Genomic DNA, 17618 nt, shown 5'->3' on the forward strand with positions numbered 1-17618 from the left:
TACACCAAATGCCGATTTGGTTTCCCTAGACCAGTTACAAATACAGGTCAAGTAAACAACCTCATGTCTTCAGTTAGACATACTATTAAAGGAAAGTCACCTAAAAATACATATTACATAAAAAGAAAAGAAGAAGAAAAATATATCAATGATTATAATGCAATCATTGCCCACTTATGGAATGCAAACATAGATGTGCAGTACATTGCAGACAATTCTACTGCAGTTGCATGATATGTCACAGCATACTTAACTAAAGCAGAAAAAACAGAGCTCCAAGACCTCTGGAATGACCTGTCATCAGATAAAACAGTATCTCAGAAATTATACAGCTTGGGCATAAAAATGCTCACCCATAGAGAATGTGGATCTTATGAAGCAGCTGATCTTTTAACTGGTACTTCATTGTATGGTAAATCTGAAAATATAGTATGGCTAAGTCTTGGTCCAGCTAAATCTAGAAAAAGAGTTCTAAAATCATATGAAGATATAGAAACAATAGCCAAACATGATCCCAACAGCCAAGATATTTTAAAAAACAATTTATTGGACACATACTACCCAAACAGAAGTAATACTTTGGAAAACATGTGTCTATACCAAATAGCCGAAAACTACACATACAAAAATAATATGAAACCCGATGAAAAAAAAGGTAAATATAGAGTGACAGACTGTGAAGGCAGCTTAGTTAAATTCACTAAACCAAATTTAATTAATCATATCAAATTGTCATTGAAGACTCCTCAACATAAAGAAGTATATTACATGTCCCTGCTACAACTCTTCAAACCATGGAGAAAAGAAGAACAATTACTAGATAACGATGACTCATATGAGGATGCTTCCAAAGCAAATGAAAGCACTATAACTGATGTAAACTTTACACAGTACAAAACAATGTTGCACAATGAACAGCAACACGAAGAAGAACTCCAAGCCCAACTAGATAAGGACACTCTTGACAGTAGTCAACCTTCTGTAACAGGAAGCCAAGAACCACTGGGAGAACCACTAATAATAAATGAGGCAGAATTAGCTATGATAGAAGTAGAAAACACCATGTGTCAGTATGAAAATAAGGAAGACTTAATTATACTACAATCAAAACTAAACAATGAGCAAAGTAGCATTTTTCAAGAAGTAACAAAGCAAATTCCACATGGTGTAAAACATGAAAATAAAGAATGTTCCTGCCATACTTATAAACCTATACTACTGTACGTCAGTGGTGAAGCTGGTTCTGGCAAAACATTCCTAATCAAAATCATTAGTAAGTTCCTTCAACAATTGACAAACAACAAACTGTCAGCTGTTGTCACTGCCCCCACAGGTTTAGCTGCCTACAACATAGGTGGTGTTACATTACACCGATTACTACTATTACCAGTAGAACACCAGAACAAATTAGACTATTACAAACTTTCTGCAGAAGCTGCAATGGAATTACGCAGAGTATTGAAACAAATGAAAATGCTACTAATAGATGAAGTGAGCATGGTCTCCAACCTGATGTTAGCTTTGATTCACCTCAGATTACAAGAAGTACTCAAAACAGACTATGAAGAGCTCTTTGCAGGAAAACACATTATTGTTTTTGGAGATCTGCTTCAATTAACACCAGTAAAAGGTGAACCTATTTTTAAAACATTAGGGCACAAACTCTGCCGTAAAACTGTTGGCAGCATTGGAAATGTCAACCTTTGGCAACATTTCCAATACAGAGAATTAACAGAAAACATGTGCCAATCTGCAGACCTAGCTTATGCCAACATTTTAAAAAGTTTGAGAGTTGGTATACTTTCTGAAGAAGCAGAAGCAACATTGGAAACCCGGCACATTAATGCACTTTATGGCGATAATGCATGTGCTACAGATGTTATGGAACAATTAGCCCACAAAAATGTCAATTGTATGGCCTTAATGCCAACTCTTGCAAGCTGTTTCAAATTCAATGAAATCATGCTAAGTAAAGAAATGCAACCAATAATGGAAATTAGCGCCACAGACAAACTAGATGTACATGGTATGACACTACCCATGTGTGACCAAGCCACAACAAGACTAAATAATTTAGAAAAATCAATCTCAAACACAGCAGGCTTAGAAAATATGTTAAAATTATCCTTAAATTGCAGAGTAATGCTTAAATGTAACCTTGACGTGGACCAAGGACTAGTTAATGGAGCACTGGGTACATTTGTTGGCTTTCAAACATACCCACGTGACAACAAAATTCAGTTTGTCAATATACTCTTTGACAAATTTTCAGAAGTAAAACGGATAGGACCCTCAACAGCTAGATTCCTTCTCTTCAAAGATATGTATGTACGCAGAGAACAAGTCACAATTCATAAATCACAAGGTCTTACCCTAGACAAAGCAATGATAGATATTGGTAACACAGTCTTTAAAGAAGGCATGAGCTACGTAGCACTATCACGCTTACGTACACTTGACGGTCTATTTCTAATCAACTTTGATGCAAGTAAAGTAAACGCTGATATTCCTTGCATTTTAGAATATAATAGACTTTGCTCACTATACACTCCCGATCTAAACACATATTCTGTTCCACAAAAACTAAAAGGTTGTAAAAGAAAACTAAATCAAACAGAAATGCAACAGGACGTCACTGCAAATCCTCCAAAGAGAGTAAAATAAACTAATACTTCATCAAGTACCACAAACAAAAAATAATCAATTAGAGAAAGTAAACCAGGTACTTCTTTAAAGAAGGAAGACAAACTCCAAAAAATGCAGTTAGATAAAGAACTACCTGTACCATTTAAATTCTCAAATATAGTTGGTGTAAGTTACTATGCAAATGTAGCAATGAATATTCTATTTCAATTATCACCAATTGTTCACAACATTTACTCACACAGTACAGACCCATTGTGTTTGCAAATGTTAGTACTTCACAGAAATGCAGCAAACAATCCTGACAACACATATAGTGTTTTTGGAATAAGCCGACAATTGGACTACTGTGCTGGAATGGTGAAATTCACTATAAACTCACAGGAAGATCCACAAGAATTTCTAATGTACTTACTACAAGTACTGGAAAAAAAACATACCTATAAATGAAATCTTTCAGATTTCATACATGTGGAAACATACATGCACTCTCTGCAACAATGTGACACAAGAAGAAATCCCCAATGAACGCTTCATATATATATCAATACCAAATTGTGAATCCATTCCATTTCAGCAACTTGTACAAAATGCAAACCATGGTAGATTATGCTCTACCTGCAATTCAGATAATCGCTCCACGTTAGTAATACAAACACATAGTAAATACGTAATACTAATGCTTCTACGTTACAATGCAGATGGTACCAAAAACAACTGCAAGCTGACTGGATTCACACATGGTCAAATATCAGTTGGTAAGAAAACCTTCACAACAATAGGTATAATCTACCACGCAGGAGCCACAACCAATTCAGGGCACTACACTGCATACATAAAAAAGAAATGTGGATGGTTTGAATGTAATGATAGTACCATTACTCTAAAGCAGAGATTACCAGCAAATCTTACAAATGCTTATTTGATGTTCTTAAAACCAAAATTTGATAAATAAACTGTATTTAAACCTTTAAGTAAATTTGTGTTACAAAAATATAAACTGGTAGAATACTTCAAAAGCTATCTAACTGCTCAAAGATTCTACAACAACTAATCAGATAAATGAATACAACTAAATTAGACCAAAAAATACACAGTTAGAATACGCCAATTGGTATCTAACTGTCCCAAAATTATAAATTTGTGTTAAAATAATATAAACTGTTAGAATACTCCAAAAGCTATCTAACAGCTCAAAGATTCTACAACAACTAATCAGATAAATGAATACCACTAAATTAGGCCAAAAAATACACAGTTAGAATACGCCAATTGGTATCTAACTGTCCCAAAATTTAACAATATCCAAATAGGTAAATCAAAACCACTAAAATATATTAAAAAAATAGACAGTTAGAATACGCCAATTGGTATCTAACTGCTCCAAAATTGTATAATATCAAAACAAATGAAGAATCTGTTACTGCTCCAAAAAAATACAACAAAGCAAAGTATAAAGCATTAGCCAGAAACTACAAGTGAACACTGAAAACAAACAAATAAACTGTAGCATAACAGAAAAAGGGTTTTTTTTTAATCCAACATGGATTTTTTTTTCTCCCACAGACCCAATGATTTTAGCAACAAATACAGAAACTGAGCAAATTGCACAGTACTCTGATTTGTACTCTACTAAATATGAGGGTAGAAAAAAAATAAAAGTATATTGCTTATACAATGTAATAAGTCATTACAAAATACTAATACTAACATGCTATTTTCTTTTATCACAGAAATGAAGAAGAAAAACATGGTCTCCCATTACTAGATCAAACAGTAAGTATACAATTAATAAGGACAACCATAGCAGCATATCACATCCATTGTATCTTATACCTTTGTTCCTTATACATTTGGTTTTCACCCAAAGGTATAAGCAAATATGAATGTGATATGCTGCGGTGGTTGTTGCCAGGGCATAGAGTCTTGGGTGCATGGCCAAATGGCCATGCACCCAAGACTCTATGCCCTGGCAACATCCACCGCAGCATATCACATCCATAGAGTCAAACATTTCAACTATGATCTATGGGAAACTTTTAATGTCCGCGAACAATGTGAGTGTTCTTAGAACACTTTGAACTTGCCAGCGAACAATACGGACACCGTTTTCAGGACACCCCCTACGATTATTTCAGAACAACGCGATAGTTCTTACAACACTTTCAACTTAACAACGAACAATACGGACAGTGTCCTAAGGACACCCCCTACGAGCATTCCAGGACACCGGGAGTGTTCTTAGAAGCGTCTTCAGAACACCACCATCTTGTTTATTTGCGAACATTTCAGGACACCGTGAGTGTTCTTAGGACACATTCAACTTGACAAAGAACAATACGGACAGCGTCCTCAGGACACCCCCTACGAACACTCCCCGGACACCGGGAGTGTTCTTAGAAGCGTCTTCAGAACACCACCATCTTGTTTATTTGCGAACATTTCAGGACACCGCGAGTGTTCTTAGGACACATTCAACTTGACAGAGAACAATACGGACAGCGTCCTCAGGACACCCCCTACGAACACTCCCCGGACACCGCAAGTGTTCTTAGAAGCGTCTTCAGAACACCCCCATTTTGTTTATTTGCGAACATTTCAGGAGACCGCGAGTGTTCTTAGAACACCTTCAACTTGACAGAGAACAAAACGGACAGCGTCCTCAGAACAACCCCTACAAACATTTCAGGACACCGGGAGTGTTCTCAAAAACGTCTTCAGAACACCCCCATTTTGTTTATTTGCGAACATTTCAGGACACCGCGCGTGTTCTTAGAACATATTCGACTTGACAGAGAACAATACGGACAGCGGCCTCAGGACACCACCTACGAACACTCCCCGGACACCGCGAGTGTTCTTAGAACAGTTTCACTTTGCTTGCTAACAAAACTGACACATATTGACTCCTTAGAACACCCCAGTTTATTTAGAACATTTCAGAACACCCGTGATGGCCGCAAACAAATCGAACACAAAAAGAACGTCTAACACATAAAAAACACAACTTTCATCCTATCTCATACACTCCCACCCTCCCCAAACACTACAAAATACACATTTTGAACAAAGTTTCACCGCTCTGTCTGGGGACGTCCGCGAATCCAATATGGCGGGCGCTACCGAAAAATCTGACGCGCTCCACGCCCCTCGCCGTCCAATCAGCGAACATGACGCATGTCGGCGGACATGACGCAAGCCCATGGGCCAATCGGGGTGCTGTCCGCGGAGCGAACAGGGAAGTCCGTCCGCGAAGCGAACGCAGATATCACTAATTTTTTTGCCTTACATTTTGGTCATTTTTAAAAAAACTACTGGACAGATTTACACCAAATTTACAAAAGCACGCTTTTGGGACCAGGCCGCCGCTCCTGCCACAAATTTGGTGTAAATCCGTCCAGCGGTTCGGGCTGTAGCCATGCACAAAGTTTTTTCCCATTTAGTCTATGGGAACAAAAAAAAGTTTTGGGACCCCCCCCTATAAATGTTCCCCCCCTGGACGAATCCTCACCAAACTTTGCACATAAATTCAGAGTGACCCAACTACTTTTTTTTACAAAGTTTGGTGAGTATTCGTCCAGGGGGAGTGAAGTTATAAGCCGCCCAAAAAGTGCTCTTCCTATGGAAACACCAACTTAACCATAACTACATGGCCACTACCGTGGCCATGTAATATATATATATATACATATATATGTAGTTATGGTTAAGTTGGTGTTTCCATAGGAAGAGCACTTTTTGGGCGGCTTATAACTTCGCTCCCCCTGGACGAATACTCACCAAACTTTGTAAAGTTTGGTGAGGATTCGTCTGGGGGGGGGGGGCAAAGTTATAGGGGGGGTCCCAAAACTTTTTTTTTCCCATAGACTGAATGGGAAAACATTTTTGCTCGCGCCTACAGCCCAAACCGCTGGACGGATTTTCACCAAATTTGGACCAGGAGCAGCGACGTGGTCCCGCAAGCATGCTTTTGCAAATTTGGTGAAAATCCGTCCAGTAGTTTTTATTTAAATGACGAAAAAGTAGGTCAGAAATAATTTGTGATATCTGTGTTGCTTCGCGGACACACTTCCCTCTTCGCTCCGTGGACAGGACGGTGATTGGGCAAGCAGCTTGCATGATGTCTGCGGACATCTGACATGCTTTTCTATTGGCTGCCGAAAGCGTGCAATGTGTCTATTTTCAGAGACGCCCACCATCTTTGTTTATCAGAGCGGGATCTGCTGTCTGCACAGTGTAGATGTGGGCTGCGTCGGCCACGAAAAAGCAGTGAGGCACAGGCCCGTGTGTCTCTCCCCTCCCCTCACCCCCCGCTCATGTCCCATGTCTCCCTACTGTTCCCCCACCCCCGCTCATGCCCCGTGACTCTCTCACCTTCCCCCCACCCCCCGCTCATGCCCCGTGTGTCTCTCCCCTTCCCCCCCAGCCCCTGATCATGCCCCGTGTGTCTCTCCCCCACGGAGCGAGGTTTGCAAGTAAGCGGGGAAATGTACCATGTATCAAGGCTTAAGTCCTTACTGAGGAAAGAGTGTTCTGGGGTGCTTCCGGCAATCTGAAGAATCTGTTTGCTCTTATCAGAACAGAGGAACTAAGAGGACAAAGAAGGAGGAGAGCAGGATGGTAAAGCGAGTGAGTGGTAAAGGGCTAAAGAGTAGTCGGAGTATAGGATTACTCACTTCTGCTGGAAGAACCTCTCTATCCGAGAGATCGGTGGAGATGAATAAAGAGCGAGGGAGGTGTCTGTGTGTTTTAGGAGGAAAGAACAGGGCATAGTTAGAGAAACGAAGGAAAGGCAAAGAAATAAGCGCTGTGGAAGGAACCTTAGTAACAAACTCATGGAGCGTCAGTATAGGCAGTAGCGACGCGTCTGCTGGTGGCTCTTCCTTCCTTATCTGGGGTCATGTGAGCCGTCACGTGCGTTGTCACGTGATCCGATGTGAGTGAATCTGTCGTACGTGAAACAACTAGACCGTTGCTTTCTGAAGTAGGGACTGTCGCTTTGGGAAGAGATAGTATAGCGCTATGTGCGGCTCTTCCTATCCTCCTGCTTTGCCACCACGACCAACGTTGATAGTGTGTAACAGTATGACCTCTCCTCAGGGGAGGCGAACCCGGCTTGCCGGGATGGAATCGAAAAAACTTTTTCACCAGTTTGGGGGCATGAACCCCTGAAGCATCTTCCCACGTCCTTTCTGAGGGTGAGTACCCCTTCCAGTCTATAAGGAACTGAAGGCGACCTCGTCTGTATCTGGAATAGCAGATGTTGGCCACCTCATATTCTAGACCTGTATCAGTGTTGATCGGAGGAGGGTGACTCTTGGGTATCCGAGCAAAACGGTCAGGAACGTACAGCTTAATCTGCGAGACATGTAAAACTGGGTGAATACGTGACCATGAGCGAGGCAGTTCTGATCGAACCGCAGATCATCCTACTAAGGAGAGCATCTTGAAGGGACCAAAAAACCGGGGAGACAACTTGGACGGTACTAAGTGTTTGGGAAGAAAAAAGGAAGCTCGCCAAACCGATTCTCCCTCCTGGAGAGAAGGCATCTGTCTCCTATGACGGTCAGCAAACCGCTTGGCCCGGTCCTGGGCTGCTTTCAGTGAGTGGCGGGCCAGTCTATGTCCTTCCTGGATGTCACAAACTATTTGGTCGACTCCTGGGCATTGCGAAGAAGGAGGTAAGATGGAAGGTAAGAATGACGGGTGATATCCATAGGAGCAATAAAAAGGAGTGGAGTTCAGTGCAGAATGAAACGCGCTGTTGTATGCAAATTCTGCCAATGGAAGCAATTCCAACCAATCATCTTGAGCTGCGGAGACAAAGCAACGTAGGTACCCTTCCAATGTTTGGTGTAGGCGTTCCGTCTGGCCGTTGGTCTGTGGGTGATATCCAGAACTGAGAGACCTCTTTATTCCTAACTCTCGACACAAAATTTTCCAGAACTTAGAGGTATACTGAGATCCTCGATCTGACACTATTGTGTCTGGAAGACCGTGTCGGGAGAAGATATGTGTGATAAACACCTGAGCCATCTGTTCAGCACTAGGAATCTTAGTAATAGGAATGAAGTCCGCCAACTTGGTAAGATAATCAATGTTAGCAGAATCGTGGTGTGTTGGGATGAAACTGGAAGGTCCACAATAAAGTCTGCAGAAATATATTTCCATGGTTGGTCTGGGATAGGCATACAAGATATTAATCTGTAAGGTGGAACTCAAGGGGTCTTGGACTGTTGGCAAATCATACAAGCGGAAACATAGTCGTGGACATCGATTTTTACTGTAGGCCAACAAAAATACAGAGAGACCAGCTCTAGGTTGTTTTGAACTCCTCTATGTCCGGCTGCTCTGGAGTCATGACACATCCTGAGCATTTCTTTTTGTAGGGATGCTGAAGGAACAAGGACTTGTTTCTTGTGGAAATAGCAGCCTTGTGATGATGTAAGTGGGTGTTGGCCTGCAATATCTTCACATGATTGCTTGTTTTGTGCTGTAGCCTGCCTTAGTTCGTGAAGGAAGTCCGTGGTCATCGTGACAAATCTTGCCTTTGCAAACAGAGGTTCTGGAGTGAATCTGTTATTGGAGAAATCATTGCATGAAAGGGCATCTGCACAGAGATTTTGATTTCCCGGGAGGTAAGTAAACTCTATTCTGTACGGCAGAAAAAAAAGGGCCCATCTCGCTTGTCTGCTGTTCGTTGTATGAGCTTGCTGCAACACTTTGAGATTTTGGTGATCCGTACGCACTTCAACCCGGAATTTCGTTCCCAATAGCAGATGTCTCCATTCTTCAAAGGCTCTTTTAATAGCTAGCAACTCCTTTTCCAGCACAGAATAATTTATTTCTGATGTATTGAAGGTCTTGGATAGATAGGCTACCGGTCTTTCTTTTCCCTGTTCGTCTTTTTGGAGTAAGACCACCCCTAATGCATGATGGGATGCATCAGTTTCCAAAATGAATGGTCTTTCTTGATCTGGGGTGGCCAATATGGCAGCCGAAGTGAAAAGACGTTTTTGCTTGTCAAAAGCCTTCTGGGCTTCCTCATCCCAATCAAAGGGAACTCCCTTTTTTAGCAGCCTCGTTATAAGTAGGACAGTTTCAGGGAAACTTGGGATGAATTTACGATAGAAATTTATGAAACCCAGAAATCTTTGGATTTCTTTGATGGAGGTTGGTGGGGGCCAATCCAACACAGAAGACACCTTTCTAGGATCCATAGCAATCCCCTGGGGAGATAGAACAAAACCTAAATATGTGACTTGGGTTTGATGGAATTCGCATTTTTCAGCTTTGCAATACAGTTGATTCTCCAGAAGGTGTGCTAATACAATATTGACATGACGGATGTGTTCTTCCTTGTCCTTTGGGACTATTAAGATGTCATCCAGATATATTATGACAAAATGAAGGAGAATGTCCGCGAAAAGATGGTCCATGAACCTTTGAAACACAGCCGGAGCGTTGACCAGGCCAAAGGGCATGACGTGATATTGATAGTGGCCAAAAGGGGTACGGAACAATGTTTTCCATTCATCTCCGGGAGTAATTCTAATGAGATGATAGGCTCCTCGAAGGTCCAATTTAGTGTAGAATAAGGCCCCTTGAACTGCTTCCAAGATATCGGGAATCAACGGCATAGGGTACTTATCTGGAATGGTGATCCTGTTTAGACCGCGTTAATCTATACAAGGTCGTAATTCGTCTGAGTCTTTCTTTGGAATGAAAAACAATGATGCTCCCGCGGGTGAAGTGGATTCAGAAATTAATCCATTTTGAATGTTTTGTTAAAGGTATTCCTTCAGAGCGGCCTTTTCCTTTTGGGACAGTACATACATGCGCCCGAAGGGTATTGGTTGATCAGGTAACAGATCAATGTGACAGTCATCTCTGCGATGAGGTGGAAGGGTTGGAAATGTGGGTGTGGAGAAGACTGACATATATTGTTGGTGACATTCAGGGATCCCTTTGATGTGGCTAATAGACGGGACTCTTTGACACATATCCATTTCTGACGGGATATGTAACCCTATGGAAGTATGGGACAAACAATGAGAGATGCAGTATTCTGAACCTAAAAAGAGAGTCGCAGCCAACCAGTTGATGAGGGGATTATGTAATCACAACCATGGGAGACCTAAGATAACCGGAAAATGGGCTGTCTTAATGAGATAAAATTCTAGGATTTCCCGGTGCGTCCTCACCGAACAATTTAAGGGTACCGTTTGTTCCCGGATGGGACCAGAGCTTAGTGGAGTTCCATCAACCCCCTGGATAGGTGTGGCTAGGGGTTTGGCTACTTTGGGGATCCCTTTTTTGGTGGCCCATTCATCATCCAAAAAGTTCCCAGCTGCCCCGCAATCAATAAGTGCAGGAACATCCATTAAAATGGTAGCCGAGAGGGTTATTGTCAAAGAAACCACAACCATAGGTTAGTCCACAAGCCCTATGTCTGAGGAACGTTCAGTAGAAGGGGAACCCTGCTTAAAAACTCCTACCGTGGTTCCTCCTACGGTAGGGTTTTGGCATTTCCCGAACCCTGAGATGAGGTTCTACAAGGGGGGACAAGAGGACAGTCTCTTAGCATGTGTCTAGAGGAACCACAATACATACAAAGTCCTAAGCTCTTTCTAGTCTCCCTTTCTGTGCTGGATAAAGGGCCCTTCATGGTCCCAATCTGCATAGGTTCTTCAGTAGAGAGCGTCTTTGTACTTCTGAGAAAAAACTCTACCTGAGTACGAAGGCCCTTACCCTTCTTCCTCTCCTGATGACCTTCTTGTAAACGGTAATCTATCTGCATCATGATAGAAATCATTTCAGCCAAATTTGCTGGTCTAGGAATCTTTGAAACTTCGTCTTTCAGTTCCTCTGACAGCCCTCGCCGAAATAATGTGATAAGGTCATCATCTGGCCATCCTGTCTCAGAGGACAACTGTTTAAAGAGTGTGATGTAAGAGATGAGGTCTTTAGATCCCTGTTTCAAGTCAAGTAACCTTTCCTGAATGGATACTGAGATTTCTTTTCGACCAAACATGGTCTTCAGGCTGTTAGTGAAGGCAGTGTAGGAGTCCAGAACGACATTTCCCGAAGTTACTAATGGGGTAGCCCATGCTAAGGCTGGGTACGATAAGTGGGAAATCAAAAATCCCACCTTATCCTTCTCAGAGGGAAAGAATCTGGGTCTGAATGTAAACTGAATGGTACAACTGTCAAGGAACTCTTTCAGCTTAAGCGGGTTCCCGTCAAACTTCTCTGTGTGGAATGTTGACGGAGGGGTTTCAGAGAAAGACCGGCTAATCTGTTGTTTTAACTGAGCATTGTCTTGTCTTAGGGTCTGCATTTCTAAAGACATGGCCTGCATTGCAGCCATGAGTTGGTGCATCTGTTGCTCCATGGCCAACCGCCGTCGCCCCCGGCAGCGAAACCCAAAAAAAGAGGGCGTTGCTATTTGTCAACTCTGGCGACTTGTATAGTATATACGATTTCCCGTGGATACCCCGCTCCCTCTCTGCCTGCAGGTAATCTCATTGAGGAGGGAAGCGGAACCCCCACGGAAAACCTCCTGGGGAAGAAAACACTGGATAGCCAGAACTCTTCGGAAGGAAGTGTCGAGTCGGAAAGGATTCCTCTAATCGGTCTGTAACACCGGGAAGGTCGATGACCTTTCTATTAGAAAGAGAGAGACAGGTGAGCGGCAGTACATGAAGCTACAGTGAGGAGCGAGGTTTGCAAGTAAGCGGGGAAATGTACCATGTATCAAGGCTTAAGTCCTTAGTGAGGAAAGAGTGTTCTGGGGTGCTTCCGGCAATCTGAAGAATCTGTTCGCTCTTATCAGAACAGAGGAACTAAGAGGACAAAGAAGGAGGAGAGCAGGATGGTTAAGCGAGTGAGTGGTAAAGGGCTAAAGAGTAGTCGGAGTATAGGATTACTCACTGCTGCTGGAAGAACCTCTCTATCCGAGAGATCGGTGGAGATGAATAACGAGCGAGGGAGGTGTCTGTGTGTTTTAGGAGGAAAGAACAGGGCAGAGTTAGAGAAACGAAGGAAAGACAAAGCAATAAGCACTGTGGAAGGAACCCTAGTAATAAACTCACGGAGCGTCAGTAAAGGCAGTAGCGACGCGTCTGCTGGTGGCTCTTCCTTCCTTATCTGGGGTCATGTGAGCCATCACGTGCGTTGTCACGTGATCCAATGTGAGTGAATCCGTCGTACGCGAAACAACTAGACTGTTGCTTTCTGAAGTAGGGACTGTCGCTTTGGGAAGAGATAGAATAGCGCTATGTGCGGCTCTTCCTATCCTCCTGCTTTGCCACCACGACCAACGTTGATAGTGTGTAGCAGAAGCCCATAGAAGAGAAAGAAGGGCAAAATAACTTTGGGGAGAATGGGAGAAATGCAAAAAAAAACGTACACACAGTAAAATAAGTATAGTTAGTGCTGAAAGGTTTTATGACACAATTGGGGTGAGCAGAGCACGGCATCTGGGAATGTCTGGTATGACGAGTCAAAATGTGTGGAGCGTGAGAGGGCTAATGGCAGTTGCTATGTGTGCTCGTTTATCCCACACGTCACAGGGATATCAAAACAGTTCTTGCCCCAAGAGGTAACAAAGTGGGAAGGGGAATGCCCGATGCACCTATCTTTATGTAGGACTTCTGGGTTGTTTCAGGGGCAAATGTTAGAGGTCTATTACATATACCAATGGGAGGAATTATATGTTGATAATTATATACAGCTAGAAAGCATGTCCAAAAAAGAACACACAAAGCATATAATACCAGAGTATATTACAGAGGGAGCACACAGGGGAGAATAGCTGTTCACGACTGTTAGGGAGAATTCTCTGTTTAGGCTGAATTTCCTAACGTAGTGAGTCCGCAGGCAGCTTTGCTGGATTTCTGGAGTTTGTTTTTTTCCATCCTGCCAAGAGTGAGACTCTTTTCTCCCACTCTTGGACATGTATGTGTGTAATTCCTTTGAAATGTCAATGTGTTCGATGGGCTATGGGGTCTTTTACTCCATAGGGTCTCATATGTTTTTCTATGTGTGTTACACCGCACCCTACGTGTCGTAACACGGGGGCACCCTAGCGGGTCCCCCACCATAGACTCCATACCCGGGGACTGACTACTGTCTCCCCGGGCATGTAAAGTCACCATTGGCTTTACTAGACCTAAATTTACTAACAGAACTAGTACCAACCATTTTATTGTGGACGTACTCGTAGGGGTAATTCGATTACTCCTGGATCTGTTACTAGAGGGGGCACTGTCCCGTCCCCCCTCGTCGAGTTTTGGCTGGTGGCAGTGGAAAATACTTGTTATGTTCGATCCCGAACATAACCCTATGGGATTCGTCCCATTGTTGGAGATTGATACTTTTTCTCATTAATCTCTGACGTACCACCGATCTACTTATCTTAAATAAGTTTATCGAGTGGTATTTTCTGCCAGAACTTTTAAAATGGCGTCTGTGTTCGTCTCCGTGACTCCTAAACCAAAGGTTGAGCCCTTTGTTCCACTTCTGGCAGGCCTCTGTACAGAGACCCTCCAAAGTGGTGCCATTCTGTCTGGGTTACCTCAGGGGTGTGGGAGGGGGTTTAGGCACCCTGGACCGAGATGCCTTGCCAACTCAGGTCGCACTCTGGAGTGATTGGCCCAGGTGGTGAGCCTTCCCGCTCACCACTTAGCATGTGTTGATTGACAGCTAGGCTGAATGAATGGTGGTTTTCTGCATAAAAGCAGGGCTTTTGGGACTGGATCTTCAGAAGTCGCCACAGGACCTAATAATCCGACGAGGGTAACGCTGAGCCGACCTGCACGACGACACCTCCGGTGGAGCCCTGCGGAACCGACTCACCACTTCCCAACGACAGAGGAGATCTCCCTGCCGGAGAGTCTCTTCCCCTGACTGGTGGGAACAACCAGTCCCCTTTGCTTTTTATTCGCCTCAGGACGCAGTGGTCGAATTGCCCGTGCAGAGCACCTCGGCAACTGGATCGCCACTACCCCTGTACCGCGACCAAAAGGTGGTGCCTTGTGACGGAGCACTCCGCGGCTGGTCTCTTCCCTGGTGGTGCACCGGACTTTACTTTCCTTCGACGACGGGATCATCTCTACTCTTGGCCAAGACCCGACGTGAATCCACCACCAGGAACAACTGCCCCCGCCGGAGCTGCCCTCCACAACAAGGTACCGTGTCCGCCTGGCTTCCCTTTCATTCGGTTCGAGTAAGGTGTCTTAATCCTCTCCGTTCCGCTGGGTCGCATCCAAGCTTTGCTCATTCTTTGTTCTGAACTGGTTCAATCTGCCGATAACAATTTGCTATAAAGACTTGAATGCATCTCCACTAGAGACTTTTCGGGACATCGCGCCTTGCCTCTCTCCGAGTGGGCCTGGCCTCTGAACTTTATGATCTATTGCGATTCTTGCCTTCCTGCCTTGCATTTTATCCGCGTAGGATTGAACTGTGTTGACTTCATAACCTGCCTATCTTTTTCTCTCCCTTCCCAACTAATATTCGAGTGTCATCTAGGTTAAGGTGTACACCTCTGTCTGAAAATAAGTGGTACCGGTAGAACCTAGAGTTGTCGATATTTTGCTAGGGGGGTTGATCGTTTTCTACTTCGTAGAGTAATTGTGTTTAATTTGTTTGCCGTGATTTGCTTTAGTGTTTTCCATAGATGTTGTGTTATAAATAAATACCTTGATATCTTTACACTAAGCCTCGTTGCGTGTTTGCTTGTCTTGCTGTAAAGAATTGCCCTATTTTGTATACTCCACATACTGCTCAACTTTTCTTGAGAGAAGTCTGACTGCTCAGCCACAGCTACCAAGTGAATCTGTGTGGTACAGACTGCTACCAAGTGGGTTCACCGCCAACGCCTGTAGTCCTAAATCTTTTGCATTGGTCCCAGAGGGAACTGCACAGGTTTCCGCCTTACACTGGTGTACAGCGGTGGGATTTAGAGTGCTTTTCGACACGGTAGGATAACTAACCACAAAACTTTGCACAAAAAGCAACTTTCAAAAAACATGTCTACGTTGGAAACTTACAGTCAAGAGTCTTTGTCAGGTGAAAATACTGAGAGTTTGCGAGCTCTCTGTAGGTAAGTGAATCGAATTGTAAGAGGCAAGAAGTTAGAACTAATAGAGAGATTGCTGGCGAACCAAAGTCTGAGTACTGGTTCAGAGGAACCAATCTTCCCAGCGAATGTAGACGACAGTAATGGTGTTGATCTGAATCGTAATTCTGATGATAGCGATGAAGAGGCTGACGAGGACGGAGAGGCTAACGAAACTGTCTCCCCCGCTCCTCTACCTGCCTTACCAGCTGTGCCTACGGGGCCCATACCAGGTCCCACAAGTAACCCTGCTTATTTTGAACTTGAAAAAATGAAGCTCGAATTAGAATATAAACGGTTCTTGGCTCAATCTGAATGAAACCAAGAGCTCGAGTTCAGACGAATGAATGCCCAGGCTGAGCAGAAGCAAGCTGAGTTAAGACTCACGGAAATAGAACTTAATCACGAGTTAGAGATGAAAAAGTTGTCTATCGAAAATGCTTCTCTCTCATCTGGTTCCTCTAGGAGCTCCAGTCCCAAAAGACCCCGGATGCCGAAGGTATTAGTTGGTATGTATGAACCGAGATTGGATGTGTTGGATTGGCTGAAACTGTTTGAATACAATCATGGACTCCAGGACATCACCGGCAATGCGTTGCTTCCCTGGTTGTTCTCTAGGCTCCCTCCTGTTGCGACTGATGTGGTAATGGAGTTGGGGGAGGCGGATAAGACGGATTACGAAAGTGTGAAACTAGCTTTGATAGCTAGATTCGGGAAGACCCCTTCCCAGTATCTTAAGAGGTTTAGAACCCTCAAAAAGCATGATGGTACCCCTTGGGCTACCTGGGTGAGTGAAGGGTTGAAAAACCTAGAGTGATGGATTAAGGGTTACAAAGTGAACACTTATGAGGGTATGAGAATTCTTTTTATGTTGGAGTCTATTTATGATGCCTGTTCTCCTGAGCTCAGACAGCACTTGGCTGATTCGAAGGAATTGTATTCCAGGGCACTAGCTAAGGCTGCCGACTTGTGGGTTGCCAACAGGGCTACTCATAAGGATTCTGGGGCAACTCAGAAAAAGGACGAGGGAAAACAGCCTAAAAAAGTCACAAAAGAGAATTCGAATAACTCACATTCCAAAGAGGGCCCCAAACAAAACCAGAAGGGTAAGCCACCGGGAAAACCACAGCAGAATAGTGTGTCTTCTGGTGCCAAACCGGAAGGAGGTCAGAACAAGCCACCATTCCAGAAAGCATTCGGTAAATGCTTTGTTTGTGGCTCGACTGACCACGTGAAAGGAGATCCCAGATGTAAGGGTAAACCTTCAGGGGTCCGGCTTGTCTCCTTAGCCTTCGCTCCAGAGGAGGAAGTCCAAATGGCAAGTGGAAACTTTCTACTGCTAGCTGACGAACTCATTGGAGTCTCAGCCAGCGTTTCTTTAGTATCTCTGGGGTTGTGGGAACAACAGAATTTAGATGTCTATAATTCTATCCCCGACAATACTAAAGAGTATTATAAGGACAGTGTCCAGTTGAATGGTCAGGAGACTCCTGCCATTAGGGACACTGGGGCCAGCATAACTGTGGTGGATAAATCGTTTTTTCAGGCTGAGGATGTTGCTAAGGCACCCAAACGCCTCACCAAGTTAGCTGGAGGGCCTGTGCAGATGCTTCGCCAATTACCAGTTCTCATGCAGTGTAACGACATGACTGTGATGATACCTGTCAGCATACAGAGTGAGGTACCAGGACGCGTACTGTTGGGTAACGATTTGAAAACTCTCGGAGTTGTATCGCATACTCCCAGACCTCCTAGTAAACGGTTACAGGAGCTAACCAGACCCGCACGAGAGAGGACCATGCACGGTACTCTCCAGGAGATGATGAAGAAAGAAATCACTCCTGCTCCACTG

This window comes from Ambystoma mexicanum, chromosome 3q (assembly GCF_040938575.1).
Source record: "Ambystoma mexicanum isolate Mex_15411 chromosome 3q, UKY_AmexF1_1, whole genome shotgun sequence".
In the NCBI taxonomy this organism is placed as follows: Eukaryota; Metazoa; Chordata; class Amphibia; order Caudata; family Ambystomatidae; genus Ambystoma; species Ambystoma mexicanum.